Consider the following 17,666-nt stretch of genomic DNA (forward strand, 5'->3'; position numbering starts at 1 on the left):
CTATTATGTTGGTGCGGCTTCGGAACTTTTAAATATCTCGATATATCTCGAAAACTACGCTTCTGATCAAAAAATATCATAGAACATAAATTGTAGGAAACATAATTCTCTACAAAAAACGTATCTTAACATTTTGCCATAGCTCGCTTCGTTTCCGAGATATTTGCAGATTCAGCTCAAAGGAACGGGCCTGACGGACATATTTCGAGATACTTCTTCTTCTTGTTGTTCTTCCTCTGCACAGCTAAGCTGGAAGTGGCATTTGCAGCTCGCAATAGTGCAGAGTTATCTCAAAGAAAGGGGCCACGGTGTTTCTGTATCTCTATTATGTTGGTGCGGCTTCGGAACTTTTAAATATCTTGATATATCTCGAGAACTACGCATCTGATCAAAAAATATCATAGAACATAGAAAGTAGGAAACTTAATTCTCTACAAAAAAGGTCTCTTAACATTTTGCCATAGCTCGCTTTGTTTCCGAGATATTTGCAGATTTATCTCAAGGGAAGGGGCCTGACGGACATATTTCGAGATATTTCTTCTTCTTGTTGTTCTTCTTCTGCACAGCTAAGCTGGAAGTGGCATTTACAGCTCGCAATAGTGCAGAGTTATCTCAAAGAAAGGGGCCACGGTGTTTCTGTATCTCTATTATGTTGGTGTGGCTTCGGAACTTTTAAATATCTTGATATATCTCGAGAACTACGCATCTGATCAAAAAATATCATAGAACATAAATTGTAGGAAACATAATTCTCTACAAAAAAGGTCTCTTAACATTTTGCGATAGCTCGCTTCGTTTCCGAGATATTTGCAGATTTATCTCAAGGGAAGGGGCCTGACGGACATATTTCGAGATATTTCTTCTTCTTGTTGTTCTTCTTCTGCACAGCTAAGCTGGAAGTTGCATTTGCGGCTCGCACTAGTGCAGAGTTATCTCAAAGAAAGGGGCCACGGTGTTTCTGTATCTCTATTATGTTGGTGCGGCTTCGGAACTTTTAAATATCTGGATATATCTCGAAAACTACGCTTCTGATCAAAAAATATCATAGAACATAAATTGTAGGAAACATAATTCTCTACAAAAAAGGTCTCTTAACATTTTGCCATAGCTCGCTTCGTTTCCGAGATATTTGCAGATTCAGCTCAAAGGAACTGGCCTGACGGACATATTTCGAGATATTTCTTCTTCTTGTTGTTCTTCCTCTGCACAGCTAAGCTGGAAGTGGCATTTGCAGCTCGCAATAGTGCAGAGTTATCTCAAAGAAAGGGGCCACGGTGTTTCTGTATCTCTATTATGTTGGTGCGGCTTCGCAACTTTTAAATATCTTGATATATCTCGAGAACTGCGCATCTGATCAAAAAATATCATAGAACATAAAAAGTAGGAAACTTAATTCTCTACAAAAAAGGTCTCTTAACATTTTGCCATAGCTCGCTTCGTTTCCGAGATATTTGCAGATATATCTCAAGGGAAGGGGCCTGACGGACATATTTCGAGATATTTCTTCTTCTTGTTGTTCTTCTTCTGCACAGCTGAGCTGGAAGTGGCATTTGCAGGTCGCAATAGTGCAGAGTTATCTCAAAGAAAGGGGCCACGGTGTTTCTGTATCTCTATTATGTTGGTGCGGCTTCGGAACTTTTAAATATCTCGATATATCTCGAAAACTACGCTTCTGATCAAAAAATATCATAGAACATAAATTGTAGGAGACATAATTCTCTACAAAAAAGGTCTCTTAACATTTTGCCATAGCTCGCTTCGTTTCCGAGATATTTGCAGATTTATCTCAAGGGAAGGGGCCTGACGGACATATTTCGAGATATTTCTTCTTCTTGTTGTTCTTCTTCTGCACAGCTAAGCTGGAAGTGGCATTTGCGGCTCGCACTAGTGCAGAGTTATCTCAAAGAAAGGGGCCACGGTGTTTCTGTATCTCTATTATGTTGGTGCGGCTTCGGAACTTTTAAATATCTCGATATATCTCGAAAACTACGCTTCTGATCAAAAAATATCATAGAACATAAATTGTAGGAAACATAATTCTCTACAAAAAAGGTCTCTTAACATTTTGCCATAGCTCGCTTCGTTTCCGAGATATTTGCAGATATATCTCAAGGGAAGGGGCCTGACGGACATATTTCGAGATATTTCTTCTTCTTGTTGTTCTTCTTCTGCACAGCTAAGCTGGAAGTGGCATTTACAGCTCGCAATAGTGCAGCGTTATCTCAAAGAAAGGGGCCACGGTGTTTCTGTATCTCTATTATGTTGGTGCGGCTTCGGAACTTTTAAATATCTTGATATATCTCGAGAACTACGCATCTGATCAAAAAATATCATAGAACATGAAAAGTAGGAAACTTAATTCTCTACAAAAAAGGTCTCTTAACATTTTGCCATAGCTCGTTTCGTTTCCGAGATATTTGCAGATATATCTGAAGGGAAGGGGCCTAACGGACATATTTCGAGATATTTCTTCTTCTTGTTGTTCTTCTTCTGCACAGCTGAGCTGGAAGTGGCATTTGCAGGTCGCAATAGTGCAGAGTTATCTCAAAGAAAGGGGCCACGGTGTTTCTGTATCTCTATTATGTTGGTGCGGCTTCGGAACTTTTAAATATCTCGATATATCTCGAAAACTACGCTTCTGATCAAAAAATATCATAGAACATAAATTGTAGGAAACATAATTCTCTACAAAAAAGGTCTCTTAACATTTTGCCATAGCTCGCTTCGTTTCCGAGATATTTGCAGATTTATCTCAAGGGAAGGGGCCTAACGGACATATTTCGAGATATTTCTTCTTCTTGTTGTTCTTCTTCTGCACAGCTAAACTGGAAGTGGCATTTCCAGCTCGCAATAGTGCACAGTTATCTCAAAGAAAGGGGCCACGGTGTTTCTGTATCTCTATTATGTTGGTGCGGCTTCGGAACTTTTAAATATCTTGATATATCTCGAGAACTACGCATCTGATCAAAAAATATCATAGAAGATAAAAAGTAGGAAACTTAATTCTCTACAAAAAAGGTCTCTTAACATTTCGCCATAGCTCGCTTCGTTTCCGAGATATTTGCAGATATATCTCAAGGGAAGGGGCCTGACGGACATATTTCGAGATATTTCTTCTTCTTGTTGTTCTTCTTCTGCACAGCTAAGCTGGAAGTGGCATTTGCGGCTCGCACTAGTGCACAGTTATCTCAAAGAAAGGGGCCACGGTGTTTCTGTATCTCTATTATATTGGTGCGTCGTCGGAACTTTTAAATATCTCGATATATCTCGAAAACTACGCTTCTGATCAAAAAATATCATAGAACATAAATTGTAGGAAACATAATTCTCTACAAAAAACGTCTCTTAACATTTTGCCATAGCTCGCTTCGTTTCCGAGATATTTGCAGATTCAGCTCAAAGGAACTGGCCTGACGGACATATTTCGAGATATTTCTTCTTCTTGTTGTTCTTCCTCTGCACAGCTAAGCTGGAAGTGGCATTTGCAGCTCGCAATAGTGCAGAGTTATCTCAAAGAAAGAGGCCACGGTGTTTCTGTACCTCTATTATGTTGGTGCAGCTTCGGAACTTTTAAATATCTTGATATATCTCAAGAACTACGCATCTGATCAAAAAATATCATCCAACATAAAAAGTAGGAAACTTAATTCTCTACAAAAAAGGTCTCTTAAGATTTTGCCATAGCTCGCTTCGTTTCCGAGATATTTGCAGATTTATCTCAAGGGAAGTGGCCTGACGGACATATTTCGAGATATTTCTTCTTCTTGTTGTTCTTGTTCTGCACAGCTAAGCTGGAAGTGGCATTTGCAGCTCGCAATAGTGCAGAGTTATCCCAAAGAAAGGGGCCACGGTGTTTCTGTATCTCTATTATGTTGGTGCGGCTTCGGAACTTTTAAATATCTTGATATATCTCGAGAACTACGCATCTGATCAGAAAATATCATAGAACATAAAAAGTAGGAAACTTAATTCTCTACAAAAAAGGTCTCTTAACATTTTGCCATAGCTCGCTTCGTTTCCGAGATATTCGCAGATTTATCTCAAGGGAAGGGGCCTGACGGACATATTTCGAGATATTTCTTCTTCTTGTTGTTCTTCTTCTGCACAGCTAAGCTGGAAGTGGCATTTGCGGCTCGCACTAGTGCAGAGTTATCTCAAAGAAAGGGGCCACGGTGTTTCTGTATCCCTATTATGTTGGTGCGGCTTCGGAACTTTTAAATATCTTGATATATCTCGAGAACTACGCATCTGATCAGAAAATATCATAGAACATAAAAAGTAGGAAACTTAATTCTCTACAAAAAACGTCTCTTAACATTTTGCCATAGCTCGCTTCGTTTCCGAGATATTTGCAGATTCAGCTCAAAGGAACTGGCCTGACGGACATATTTCGAGATATTTCTTCTTCTTGTTGTTCTTCCTCTGCACAGCTAAGCTGGAAGTGGCATTTGCAGCTCGCAATAGTGCAGAGTTATCTCAAAGAATGGGGCCACGGTGTTTCTGTATCTCTATTATGTTGGTGCGGCTTCGGAACTTTTAAATATCTTGATATATCTCGAGAACTACGCATCTGATCAAAAAATATCATAGAACATAAAAAGTAGGAAACTTAATTCTCTACAAAAAAGGTCTCTTAACATTTTGCCATAGCTCGCTTGGTTTCCGAGATATTTGCAGATTTATCTCAAGGGAAGGGGCCTGACGGACATATTTCGAGATATTTCTTCTTCTTGTTGTTCTTCTTCTGCACAGCTAAGCTGGAAGTGGCATTTGCGGCTCGCACTAGTGCACAGTTATCTCAAAGAAAGGGGCCACGGTGTTTCTGTATCTCTATTATATTGGTGCGTCTTCGGAACTTTTAAATATCTCGATATATCTCGAAAACTACGCTTCTGATCAAAAAATATCATAGAACATAAATTGTAGGAAACATAATTCTCTACAAAAAACGTCTCTTAACATTTTACCATAGCTCGCTTCGTTTCCGAGATATTTGCAGATTCAGCTCAAAGGAACTGGCCTGACGGACATATTTCGAGATATTTCTTCTTCTTGTTGTTCTTCCTCTGCACAGCTAAGCTGGAAGTGGCATTTGCAGCTCGCAATAGTGCAGAGTTATCTCAAAGAAAGGGGCCACGGTGTTTCTGTATCTCTATTATGTTGGTGCGGCTTCGGAACTTTTAAATATCTTTATATATCTCGAGAACTACGCATCTGATCAAAAAATATCATAGAACATAAAAAATAGGAAACTTAATTCTCTACAAAAAAGGTCTCTTAACATTTTGCCATAGCTCACTTCGTTTCCGAGATATTTGCAGATTTATCTCAAGGGAAGGGGCCTGACGGACATATTTCGAGATATTTCTTCTTCTTGTTGTTCTTCTTCTGCACAGCTAAGCTGGAAGTGGCATTTGCAGCTCGCACTAGTGCAGAGTTATCTCAAAGAAAGGGGCCACGGTGTTTCTGTATCTCTATTATGTTGGTGCGGCTTCGGAACTTTTAAATATCTCGATATATCTCGAAAACTACGCTTCTGATCAAAAAATATCATAGAACATAAATTGTAGGAAACATAGTTCTCTACAAAAAAGGTCTCTTAACATTTTGCGATAGCTCGCTTCGTTTCCGAGATATTTGCAGATTTATCTCAAGGGAAGGAGCCTGACGGACATATTTCGAGATATTTCTTCTTCTTGTTGTTCTTCTTCTGCACAGCTAAGCTGGAAGTGGCATTTGCGGCTCGCACTAGTGCAGAGTTATCTCAAAGAAAGGGGCCACGGTGTTTCTGTATCCCTATTATGTTGGTGCGGCTTCGGAACTTTTAAATATCTTGATATATCTCGAGAACTACGCATCTGATCAGAAAATATCATAGAACATAAAAAGTAGGAAACTTAATTCTCTACAAAAAAGGTCTCTTAACATTTTGCCATAGCTCGCTTCGTTTCCGAGATATTCGCAGATTTATCTCAAGGGAAGGGGCCTGACGGACATATTTCGAGATATTTCTTCTTCTTGTTGTTCTTCTTCTGCACAGCTAAGCTGGAAGTGGCATTTGCGGCTCGCACTAGTGCAGAGTTATCTCAAAGAAAGGGGCCACGGTGTTTCTGTATCTCTATTATGTTGGTGCGGCTTCGGAACTTTTAAATATCTTGATATATCTCGAGACCTACGCATCTGATCAAAAAATATCATAGAACATAAAAAATAGGAAACTTAATTCTCTACAAAAAAGGTCTCTTAACATTTTGCCATAGCTCGCTTCGTTTCCGAGATATTTGCAGATTTATCTCAAGGGAAGGGGCCTGACGGACATATTTCGAGATATTTCTTCTTCTTGTTGTTCTTCTTCTGCACAGCTAAGCTGGAAGTGGCATTTGCAGCTCGCACTAGTGCAGAGTTATCTCAAAGAAAGGGGCCACGGTGTTTCTGTATCTCTATTATGTTGGTGCGGCTTCGGAACTTTTAAATATCTCGATATATCTCGAAAACTACGCTTCTGATCAAAAAATATCATAGAACATAAATTGTAGGAAACATAGTTCTCTACAAAAAAGGTCTCTTAACATTTTGCGATAGCTCGCTTCGTTTCCAAGATATTTGCAGATTTATCTCAAGGAAAGTGGCCTGACGGACATATTTCGAGATATTTCTTCTTCTTGTTGTTCTTCTTCTGCACAGCTAAGCTGGAAGTGGCATCTGCAGCTCGCAATAGTGCAGAGTTATCCCAAAGAAAGGGGCCACGGTGTTTCTGTATCTCTATTATGTTGGTGCGGCTTCGGAACTTTTAAATATCTCGATATATCTCGAAAACTACGCTTCTGATAAAAAATATCATACAACATAAATTGTAGGAAACATAATTCTCTACAAAAAAGGTCTCTTAACATTTTGCCATAGCTCGCTTCGTTTCCGAGATATTTGCAGATATATCTCAAGGGAAGGGGCCTGACGGACATATTTCGAGATATTTCTTCTTCTTGTTGTTCTTCTTCTGCACAGCTAAGCTGGAAGTGGCATTTGCAGCTCGCACTAGTGCAGAGTTATCTCAAAGAAAGGGGCCACGGTGTTTCTGTATCTCTATTATGTTGGTGCGGCTTCGGAACTTTTAAATATCTCGATATATCTCGAAAACTACGCTTCTGATCAAAAAATATCATAGAACATAAATTGTAGGAAACATAGTTCTCTACAAAAAAGGTCTCTTAACATTTTGCGATAGCTCGCTTCGTTTCCGAGATATTTGCAGATTTATCTCAAGGGAAGGAGCCTGACGGACATATTTCGAGATATTTCTTCTTCTTGTTGTTCTTCTTCTGCACAGCTAAGCTGGAAGTGGCATTTGCGGCTCGCACTAGTGCAGAGTTATCTCAAAGAAAGGGGCCACGGTGTTTCTGTATCCCTATTATGTTGGTGCGGCTTCGGAACTTTTAAATATCTTGATATATCTCGAGAACTACGCATCTGATCAGAAAATATCATAGAACATAAAAAGTAGGAAACTTAATTCTCTACAAAAAAGGTCTCTTAACATTTTGCCATAGCTCGCTTCGTTTCCGAGATATTCGCAGATTTATCTCAAGGGAAGGGGCCTGACGGACATATTTCGAGATATTTCTTCTTCTTGTTGTTCTTCTTCTGCACAGCTAAGCTGGAAGTGGCATTTGCGGCTCGCACTAGTGCAGAGTTATCTCAAAGAAAGGGGCCACGGTGTTTCTGTATCTCTATTATGTTGGTGCGGCTTCGGAACTTTTAAATATCTCGATATATCTCGAAAACTATGCTTCTGATCAAAAAATATCATAGAACATAAATCGTAGGAAACATAATTCTCTATAAAAAAGGTCTCTTAACATTTTGCCATAGCTCGCTTCGTTTCCGAGATATTTGCAGATATATCTCAAGGGAAGGGGCCTGACGGACATATTTCGAGATATTTCTTCTTCTTGTTGTTCTTCTTCTGCACAGCTAAGCTGGAAGTGGCATTTGCGGCTCGCACTAGTGCAGAGTTATCTCAAAGAAAGGGGCCACGGTGTTTCTGTATCTCTATTATGTTGGTGCGGCTTCGGAACTTTTAAATATCTTGATATATCTCGAGAACTACGCATCTGATCAAAAAATATCATAGAACATAAAAAGTAGGAAACTTAATTCTCTACAAAAAAGGTCTCTTAACATTTTGCCATAGCTCGCTTCGTTTCCGAGATATTTGCAGATTCATCTCAAGGGAAGGGGTCTGACGGACATATTTCGAGATATTTCTTCTTCTTGTTGTTCTTCTTCTGCACAGCTAAGCTGGAAGTGGCATTTGCAGCTCGCAATAGTGCAGAGTTATCTCAAAGAAAGGGGCCACGGTGTTTCTGTATCTCTATTATGTTGGTGCGGCTTCGGAACTTTTAAATATCTTGATATATCTCGAGAACTACGCATCTGATCAAAAAATATCATCGAACATAAAAAGTAGGAAACTTAATTCTCTACAAAAAAGGTCTCTTAACATTTGCCATAGCTCGCTTCGTTTCCGAGATATTTGCAGATTCATCTCAAGGGAAGGGGTCTCACGGACATATTTCGGGATATTTCTTCTTCTTGTTGTTCTTTCTCTGCACAGCTAAGCTCGAAGTGGCATTTGCAGCTCGCAATAGTGCAGAGTTATCTCAAAGAAAGAGGCCACGGTGTTTCTGTACCTCTATTATGTTGGTGCAGCTTCGGAACTTTTAAATATCTTGATATATCTCGAGAACTACGCATCTGATCAAAAAATATCATAGAACATAAATTGTAGGAAACATAATTCTCTACAAAAAAGGTCTCTTAACATTTTGCCATAGCTCGCTTCGTTTCCGAGATATTTGCAGATTTATCTCAAGGGAAGGGGCCTGACGGACATATTTCGAGATATTACTTCTTCTTGTTGTTCTTCTTCTGCACAGCTAAGCTGGAAGTGGCATTTGCAGCGCGCAATAGTGCAGAGTTATCTCAAAGAAAGGGGCCACGGTGTTTCTGTATCTCTATTATGTTGGTGCGCATTCGGAACTTTTAAATATCTTGATATATCTCGAGAACTACGCATCTGATCAAAAAATATCATACTACATAAAAAGTAGCAAACTTAATTCTCTACAAGAAAGGTCTCTAAACATTTTGCCATAGCTCGCTTCGTTTCCGAGATATTTGCAGATTTATCTCAAGGGAAGTGGCCTGACGGACATATTTCGAGATATTTCTTCTTCTTGTTGTTCTTCTTCTGCACAGCTAAGCTGGAAGTGGCATTTGCAGCTCGCAATAGTGCAGAGTTATCCCAAAGAAAGGGGCCACGGTGTTTCTGTATCTCTATTATGTTGGTGCGGCTTCGGAACTTTTAAATATCTCGATATATCTCGAAAACTACGCTTCTGATAAAAAATATCATACAACATAAAAAGTAGGAAACTTAATTCTCTACAAAAAAGGTCTCTTAACGTTTTGCAATAGCTCGCTTCGTTTCCGAGATATTTGCAGATTTATCTCAAGGGAAGGGTCCTGACGGACATATTTCGAGATATTTCTTCTTCTTGTTCTTCTTCTGCACAGCTAAGCTGGAAGTGGCATTTGCAGCTCGCAATAGTGCAGAGTTATCTCAAAGAAAGGGGCCTCGGTGTTTCTGTATCTCTATTATGTTGGTGCGGCTTCGGAACTTCTAAATATCTTGATATATCTCGAGAACTACGCCTCTGATCAAAAAATATCATAGAACATAAAAAGTAGGAAACATAATTCTCTACAAAAACGGTCTCTTAACATTTTGCCATAGCTCGCTTCGTTTCCGAGATATTTGCAGATATATCTCAAGGGAAGGGGCCTGACGGACATATTTCGAGATATTTCTTCTTCTTGTTGTTCTTCTTCTGCACAGCTAAGCTGAAAGTGGCATTTGCGGCTCGCACTGGTGCACAGTTATCTCAAAGAGAGGGGCCACGGTGTTTCTGTATCTCTATTATGTTGGTGCGGCTTCGGAACTTTTAAATATCTTGATATATCTCGAGAACTACGCATCTGATCAAAAAATATCATAGAAGATAAAAAGTAGGAAACTTAATTCTCTACAAAAAAGGTCTCTTAACATTTCGCCATAGCTCGCTTCGTTTCCGAGATATTTGCAGATATATCTCAAGGGAAGGGGCCTGACGGACATATTTCGAGATATTTCTTCTTCTTGTTATTCTTCTTCTGCACAGCTAAGCTGGAAGTGGCATTTGCGGCTCGCACTAGTGCACAGTTATCTCAAAGAAAGGGGCCACGGTGTTTCTGTATCTCTATTATATTGGTGCGTCTTCGGAACTTTTAAATATCTCGATATATCTCGAAAACTACGATTCTGATCAAAAAATATCATAGAACATAAATTGTAGGAAACATAATTCTCTACAAAAAAGGTCTCTTAACATTTTGCCATAGCTCGCTTCGTTTCCGAGATATTTGCAGATATATCTCAAGGTAAGGGGCCTGACGGACATATTTCGAGATATTTCTTCTTCTTGTTGTTCTTCTTCTGCACAGCTAAGCTGGAAGTGGCATTTACAGCTCGCAATAGTGCAGAGTTATCTCAAAGAAAGGGGCCACGGTGTTTCTGTATCTCTATTATGTTGGTGCGGCTTCGGAACTTTTAAATATCTTGATATATCTCGAGAACTACGCTTCTGATCAAAAAATATCATAGAACATAAATCGTAGGAAACATAATTCTCTATAAAAAAGGTCTCTTAACATTTTGCCATAGCTCGCTTCGTTTCCGAGATATTTGCAGATATATCTCAAGGGAAGGGGCCTGACGGACATATTTCGAGATATTTCTTCTTCTTGTTGTTCTTCTTCTGCACAGCTAAGCTGGAAGTGGCATTTGCGGCTCGCACTAGTGCAGAGTTATCTCAAAGAAAGGGGCCACGGTGTTTCTGTATCTCTATTATGTTGGTGCGGCTTCGGAACTTTTAAATATCTTGATATATCTCGAGAACTACGCATCTGATCAAAAAATATCATAGAACATAAAAAGTAGGAAACTTAATTCTCTACAAAAAAGGTCTCTTAACATTTTGCCATAGCTCGCTTCGTTTCCGAGATATTTGCAGATTCATCTCAAGGGAAGGGGTCTGACGGACATATTTCGAGATATTTCTTCTTCTTGTTGTTCTTCTTCTGCACAGCTAAGCTGGAAGTGGCATTTGCAGCTCGCAATAGTGCAGAGTTATCTCAAAGAAAGGGGCCACGGTGTTTCTGTATCTCTATTATGTTGGTGCGGCTTCGGAACTTTTAAATATCTTGATATATCTCGAGAACTACGCATCTGATCAAAAAATATCATCGAACATAAAAAGTAGGAAACTTAATTCTCTACAAAAAAGGTCTCTTAACATTTGCCATAGCTCGCTTCGTTTCCGAGATATTTGCAGATTTATCTCAAGGAAAGTGGCCTGACGGACATATTTCGAGATATTTCTTCTTCTTGTTGTTCTTCTTCTGCACAGCTAAGCTGGAAGTGGCATTTGCAGCTCGCAATAGTGCAGAGTTATCCCAAAGAAAGGGGCCACGGTGTTTCTGTATCTCTATTATGTTGGTGCGGCTTCGGAACTTTTAAATATCTCGATATATCTCGAAAACTACGCTTCTGATAAAAAATATCATACAACATAAAAAGTAGGAAACTTAATTCTCTACAAAAAAGGTCTCTTAACGTTTTGCAATAGCTCGCTTCGTTTCCGAGATATTTGCAGATTTATCTCAAGGGAAGGGTCCTGACGGACATATTTCGAGATATTTCTTCTTCTTGTTCTTCTTCTGCACAGCTAAGCTGGAAGTGGCATTTGCAGCTCGCAATAGTGCAGAGTTATCTCAAAGAAAGGGGCCACGGTGTTTCTGTATCTCTATTATGTTGGTGCGGCTTCGGAACTTCTAAATATCTTGATATATCTCGAGAACTACGCCTCTGATCAAAAAATATCATAGAACATAAAAAGTAGGAAACATAATTCTCTACAAAAACGGTCTCTTAACATTTTGCCATAGCTCGCTTCGTTTCCGAGATATTTGCAGATATATCTCAAGGGAAGGGGCCTGACGGACATATTTCGAGATATTTCTTCTTCTTGTTGTTCTTCTTCTGCACAGCTAAGCTGAAAGTGGCATTTGCGGCTCGCACTGGTGCACAGTTATCTCAAAGAGAGGGGCCACGGTGTTTCTGTATCTCTATTATGTTGGTGCGGCTTCGGAACTTTTAAATATCTTGATATATCTCGAGAACTACGCATCTGATCAAAAAATATCATAGAAGATAAAAAGTAGGAAACTTAATTCTCTACAAAAAAGGTCTCTTAACATTTCGCCATAGCTCGCTTCGTTTCCGAGATATTTGCAGATATATCTCAAGGGAAGGGGCCTGACGGACATATTTCGAGATATTTCTTCTTCTTGTTATTCTTCTTCTGCACAGCTAAGCTGGAAGTGGCATTTGCGGCTCGCACTAGTGCACAGTTATCTCAAAGAAAGGGGCCACGGTGTTTCTGTATCTCTATTATATTGGTGCGTCTTCGGAACTTTTAAATATCTCGATATATCTCGAAAACTACGATTCTGATCAAAAAATATCATAGAACATAAATTGTAGGAAACATAATTCTCTACAAAAAAGGTCTCTTAACATTTTGCCATAGCTCGCTTCGTTTCCGAGATATTTGCAGATATATCTCAAGGGAAGGGGCCTGACGGACATATTTCGAGATATTTCTTCTTCTTGTTGTTCTTCTTCTGCACAGCTAAGCTGGAAGTGGCATTTGCGGCTCGCACTAGTGCAGAGTTATCTCAAAGAAAGGGGCCACGGTGTTTCTGTATCTCTATTATGTTGGTGCGGCTTCGGAACTTTTAAATATCTTGATATATCTCGAGAACTACGCATCTGATCAAAAAATATCATAGAACATAAAAAGTAGGAAACTTAATTCTCTACAAAAAAGGTCTCTTAACATTTTGCCATAGCTCGCTTCGTTTCCGAGATATTTGCAGATTCATCTCAAGGGAAGGGGTCTGACGGACATATTTCGAGATATTTCTTCTTCTTGTTGTTCTTCTTCTGCACAGCTAAGCTGGAAGTGGCATTTGCGGCTCGCACTAGTGCAGAGTTATCTCAAAGAAAGGGGCCACGGTGTTTCTGTATCTCTATTATGTTGGTGCGGCTTCGGAACTTTTAAATATCTTGATATATCTCGAGAACTACGCATCTGATCAAAAAATATCATAGAACATGAAAAGTAGGAAACTTAATTCTCTACAAAAAAGGTCTCTTAACATTTTGCCATAGCTCGCTTCGTTTCCGAGATATTTGCAGATTCATCTCAAGGGAAGGGGTCTGACGGACATATTTCGAGATGTTTCTTCTTCTTGTTGTTCTTTCTCTGCACAGCTAAGCTCGAAGTGGCATTTGCAGCTCGCAATAGTGCAGAGTTATCTCAAAGAAAGAGGCCACGGTGTTTCTGTACCTCTATTATGTTGGTGCAGTTTCGGAACTTTTAAATATCTTGATATATCTCGAGAACTACGCATCTGATCAAAAAATATCATCGAACATAAAAAGTAGGAAACTTAATTCTCTACAAAAAAGGTCTCTTAACATTTTGCCATAGCTCGCTTCGTTTCCGAGATATTTGCAGATTTATCTCAAGGGAAGTGGCCTGACGGACATATTTCGAGATATTACTTCTTCTTGTTGTTCTTCTTCTGCACAGCTAAGCTGGAAGTGGCATTTGCAGCGCGCAATAGTGCAGAGTTATCTCAAAGAAAGGGGCCACGGTGTTTCTGTATCTCTATTATGTTGGTGCGCATTCGGAACTTTTAAATATCTTGATATATCTCGAGAACTACGCATCTGATCAAAAAATATCATACTACATAAAAAGTAGCAAACTTAATTCTCTACAAGAAAGGTCTCTAAACATTTTGCCATAGCTCGCTTCGTTTCCGAGATATTTGCAGATTTATCTCAAGGGAAGTGGCCTGACGGACATATTTCGAGATATTTCTTCTTCTTGTTGTTCTTCTTCTGCACAGCTAAGCTGGAAGTGGCATTTGCAGCTCGCAATAGTGCAGAGTTATCCCAAAGAAAGGGGCCACGGTGTTTCTGTATCTCTATTATGTTGGTGCGGCTTCGGAACTTTTAAATATCTCGATATATCTCGAAAACTACGCTTCTGATAAAAAATATCATACAACATAAAAAGTAGGAAACTTAATTCTCTACAAAAAAGGTCTCTTAACGTTTTGCAATAGCTCGCTTCGTTTCCGAGATATTTGCAGATTTATCTCAAGGGAAGGGTCCTGACGGACATATTTCGAGATATTTCTTCTTCTTGTTGTTCTGCTTCTGCACAGCTAAGCTGGAAGTGGCATTTGCAGCTCGCAATAGTGCAGAGTTATCTCAAAGAAAGGGGCCACGGTGTTTCTGTATCTCTATTATGTTGGTGCGGCTTCGGAACTTTTAAATATCTTGATATATCTCGAGAACTACGCATCTGATCAAAAAATACCATACAACATGAAAAGTAGGAAACTTAATTCTCTACAAAAAAGGTCTCTTAACATTTTGCCATAGCTCCCTTCGTTTCCGAGATATTTGCAGATTTATCTCAAGGGAAGGGGCCTGACGGACATATTTCGAGATATTTCTTCTTCTTGTTGTTCTTCTTCTGCACAGCTAAGCTGGAAGTGGCATTTGCAGCTCGCAATAGTGCAGCGTTATCGCAAAGAAAGGGGCCACGGTGTTTCTGTATCTCTATTATGTTGGTGCGGCTTCGGAACTTCTAAATATCTTGATATATCTCGAGAACTACGCCTCTGATCAAAAAATATCATAGAACATAAAAAGTAGGAAACATAATTCTCTACAAAAACGGTCTCTTAACATTTTGCCATAGCTCGCTTCGTTTCCGAGATATTTGCAGATATATCTCAAGGGAAGGGGCCTGACGGACATATTTCGAGATATTTCTTCTTCTTGTTGTTCTTCTTCTGCACAGCTAAGCTGAAAGTGGCATTTGCGGCTCGCACTGGTGCACAGTTATCTCAAAGAAAGGGGCCACGGTGTTTCTGTATCTCTATTATGTTGGTGCGGCTTCGGAACTTTTAAATATCTCGATATATCTCGAAAACTACGCTTCTGATCAAAAAATATCATAGAACGTAAATTGTAGGAAACATTATTCTCTACAAAAAAGGTCTCTTAACATTTTGCCATAGCTCGCTTCGTTTCCGAGATATTTGCAGATTCATCTCAAGGGAAGGGGTCTGACGGACATATTTCGAGATATTTCTTCTTCTTGTTGTTCTTCTTCTGCACAGCTAAGCTCGAAGCGGCATTTGCAGCTCGCAATAGTGCAGAGTTATCTCAAAGAAAGAGGCCACGGTGTTTCTGTACCTCTATTATGTTGGTGCAGCTTCGGAACTTTTAAATATCTTGATATATCTCGAGAACTACGCATCTGATCAAAAAATATCATCGAACATAAAAAGTAGGAAACTTAATTCTCTACAAAAAAGGTCTCTTAACATTTTGCCATAGCTCGCTTCGTTTCCGAGATATTTGCAGATTTATCTCAAGGGAAGTGGCCTGACGGACATATTTCGAGATATTTCTTCTTCTTGTTGTTCTTGTTCTGCACAGCTAAGCTGGAAGTGGCATTTGCAGCTCGCAATAGTGCAGAGTTATCTCAAAGAAAGGGGCCACGGTGTTTCTGTATCTCTATTATGTTGGTGCGGCTTCGGAACTTTTAAATATCTTGATATATCTCGAGAACTACGCATCTGATCAAAAAATATCATACTACATAAAAAGTAGGAAACTTAATTCTCTACAAAAAAGGTCTCTTAACATTTTGCCATAGCTCTCTTCGTTTCCGAGATATTTGCAGATTTATCTCAAGGGAAGGGGCCTGACGGACATATTTCGAGATATTTCTTCTTCTTGTTGTTCTTCTTCTGCACAGCTAAGCTGGAAGTGGCATTTGCAGCTCGCAATAGTGCAGCGTTATCGCAAAGAAAGGGGCCACGGTGTTTCTGTATCTCTATTATGTTGGTGCGGCTTCGGAACTTTTAAATATCTCGATATATCTCGAAAACTACGCTTCTGATCAAAAAATATCATAGAACGTAAATTGTAGGAAACATTATTCTCTACAAAAAAGGTCTCTTAACATTTTGCCATAGCTCGCTTCGTTTCCGAGATATTTGCAGATTCATCTCAAGGGAAGGGGTCTGACGGACATATTTCGAGATATTTCTTCTTCTTGTTGTTCTTCTTCTGCACAGCTAAGCTCGAAGCGGCATTTGCAGCTCGCAATAGTGCAGAGTTATCTCAAAGAAAGAGGCCACGGTGTTTCTGTACCTCTATTATGTTGGTGCAGCTTCGGAACTTTTAAATATCTTGATATATCTCGAGAACTACGCATCTGATCAAAAAATATCATCGAACATAAAAAGTAGGAAACTTAATTCTCTACAAAAAAGGTCTCTTAACATTTTGCCATAGCTCGCTTCGTTTCCGAGATATTTGCAGATTTATCTCAAGGGAAGTGGCCTGACGGACATATATCGAGATATTTCTTCTTCTTGTTGTTCTTGTTCTGCACAGCTAAGCTGGAAGTGGCATTTGCAGCTCGCAATAGTGCAGAGTTATCTCAAAGAAAGGGGCCACGGTGTTTCTGTATCTCTATTATGTTGGTGCGGCTTCGGAACTTTTAAATATCTTGATATATCTCGAGAACTACGCATCTGATCAAAAAATATCATACTACATAAAAAGTAGGAAACTTAATTCTCTACAAGAAAGGTCTCTAAACATTTTGCCATAGCTCGCTTCGTTTCCGAGATATTTGCAGATTTATCTCAAGGGAAGGGGCCTGACGGACATATTTCGAGATATTTCTTCTTCTTGTTGTTCTTCTTCTGCACAGCTAAGCTGGAAGTGGCATTTGCAGCTCGCAATAGTGCAGAGTTATCTCAAAGAGAGGGGCCACGGTGTTTCTGTATCTCTATTATGTTGGTGCGGCTTCGGAACTTTTAAATATCTTGATATATCTCGAGAACTACGCATCTGATCAAAAAATATCATAGAAGATAAAAAGTAGGAAACTTAATTCTCTACAAAAAAGGTCTCTTAACATTTCGCCATGGCTCGCTTCGTTTCCGAGATATTTGCAGATATATCTCAAGGGAAGGGGCCTGACGGACATATTTAGAGATATTTCTTCTTCTTCTTGTTCTTCTTCTGCACAGCTAAGCTGGAAGTGGCATTTGCGGCTCGCACTAGTGCACAGTTATCTCAAAGAAAGGGGCCACGGTGTTTCTGTATCTCTATTATGTTGGTGCGGCTTCGGAACTTTTAAATATCTCGATATATCTCGAAAACTACGCTTCTGATCAAAAAATATCATAGAACATAAATTGTAGGAAACATAATTCTCTACAAAAAAGGTCTCTTAACATTTTGCCATAGCTCGCTTCGTTTCCGAGATATTTGCAGATATATCTCAAGGGAAGGGGCCTGACGGACATATTTCGAGATATTTCTTCTTCTTGTTGTTCTTCTTCTGCACAGCTAAGCTGGAAGTGGCATTTACAGCTCGCAATAGTGCAGAGTTATC

Source organism: Osmia lignaria, unplaced genomic scaffold (genome assembly GCF_051020975.1).
Source record: "Osmia lignaria lignaria isolate PbOS001 unplaced genomic scaffold, iyOsmLign1 scaffold0013, whole genome shotgun sequence".
NCBI lineage: Eukaryota > Metazoa > Arthropoda > Insecta > Hymenoptera > Megachilidae > Osmia > Osmia lignaria.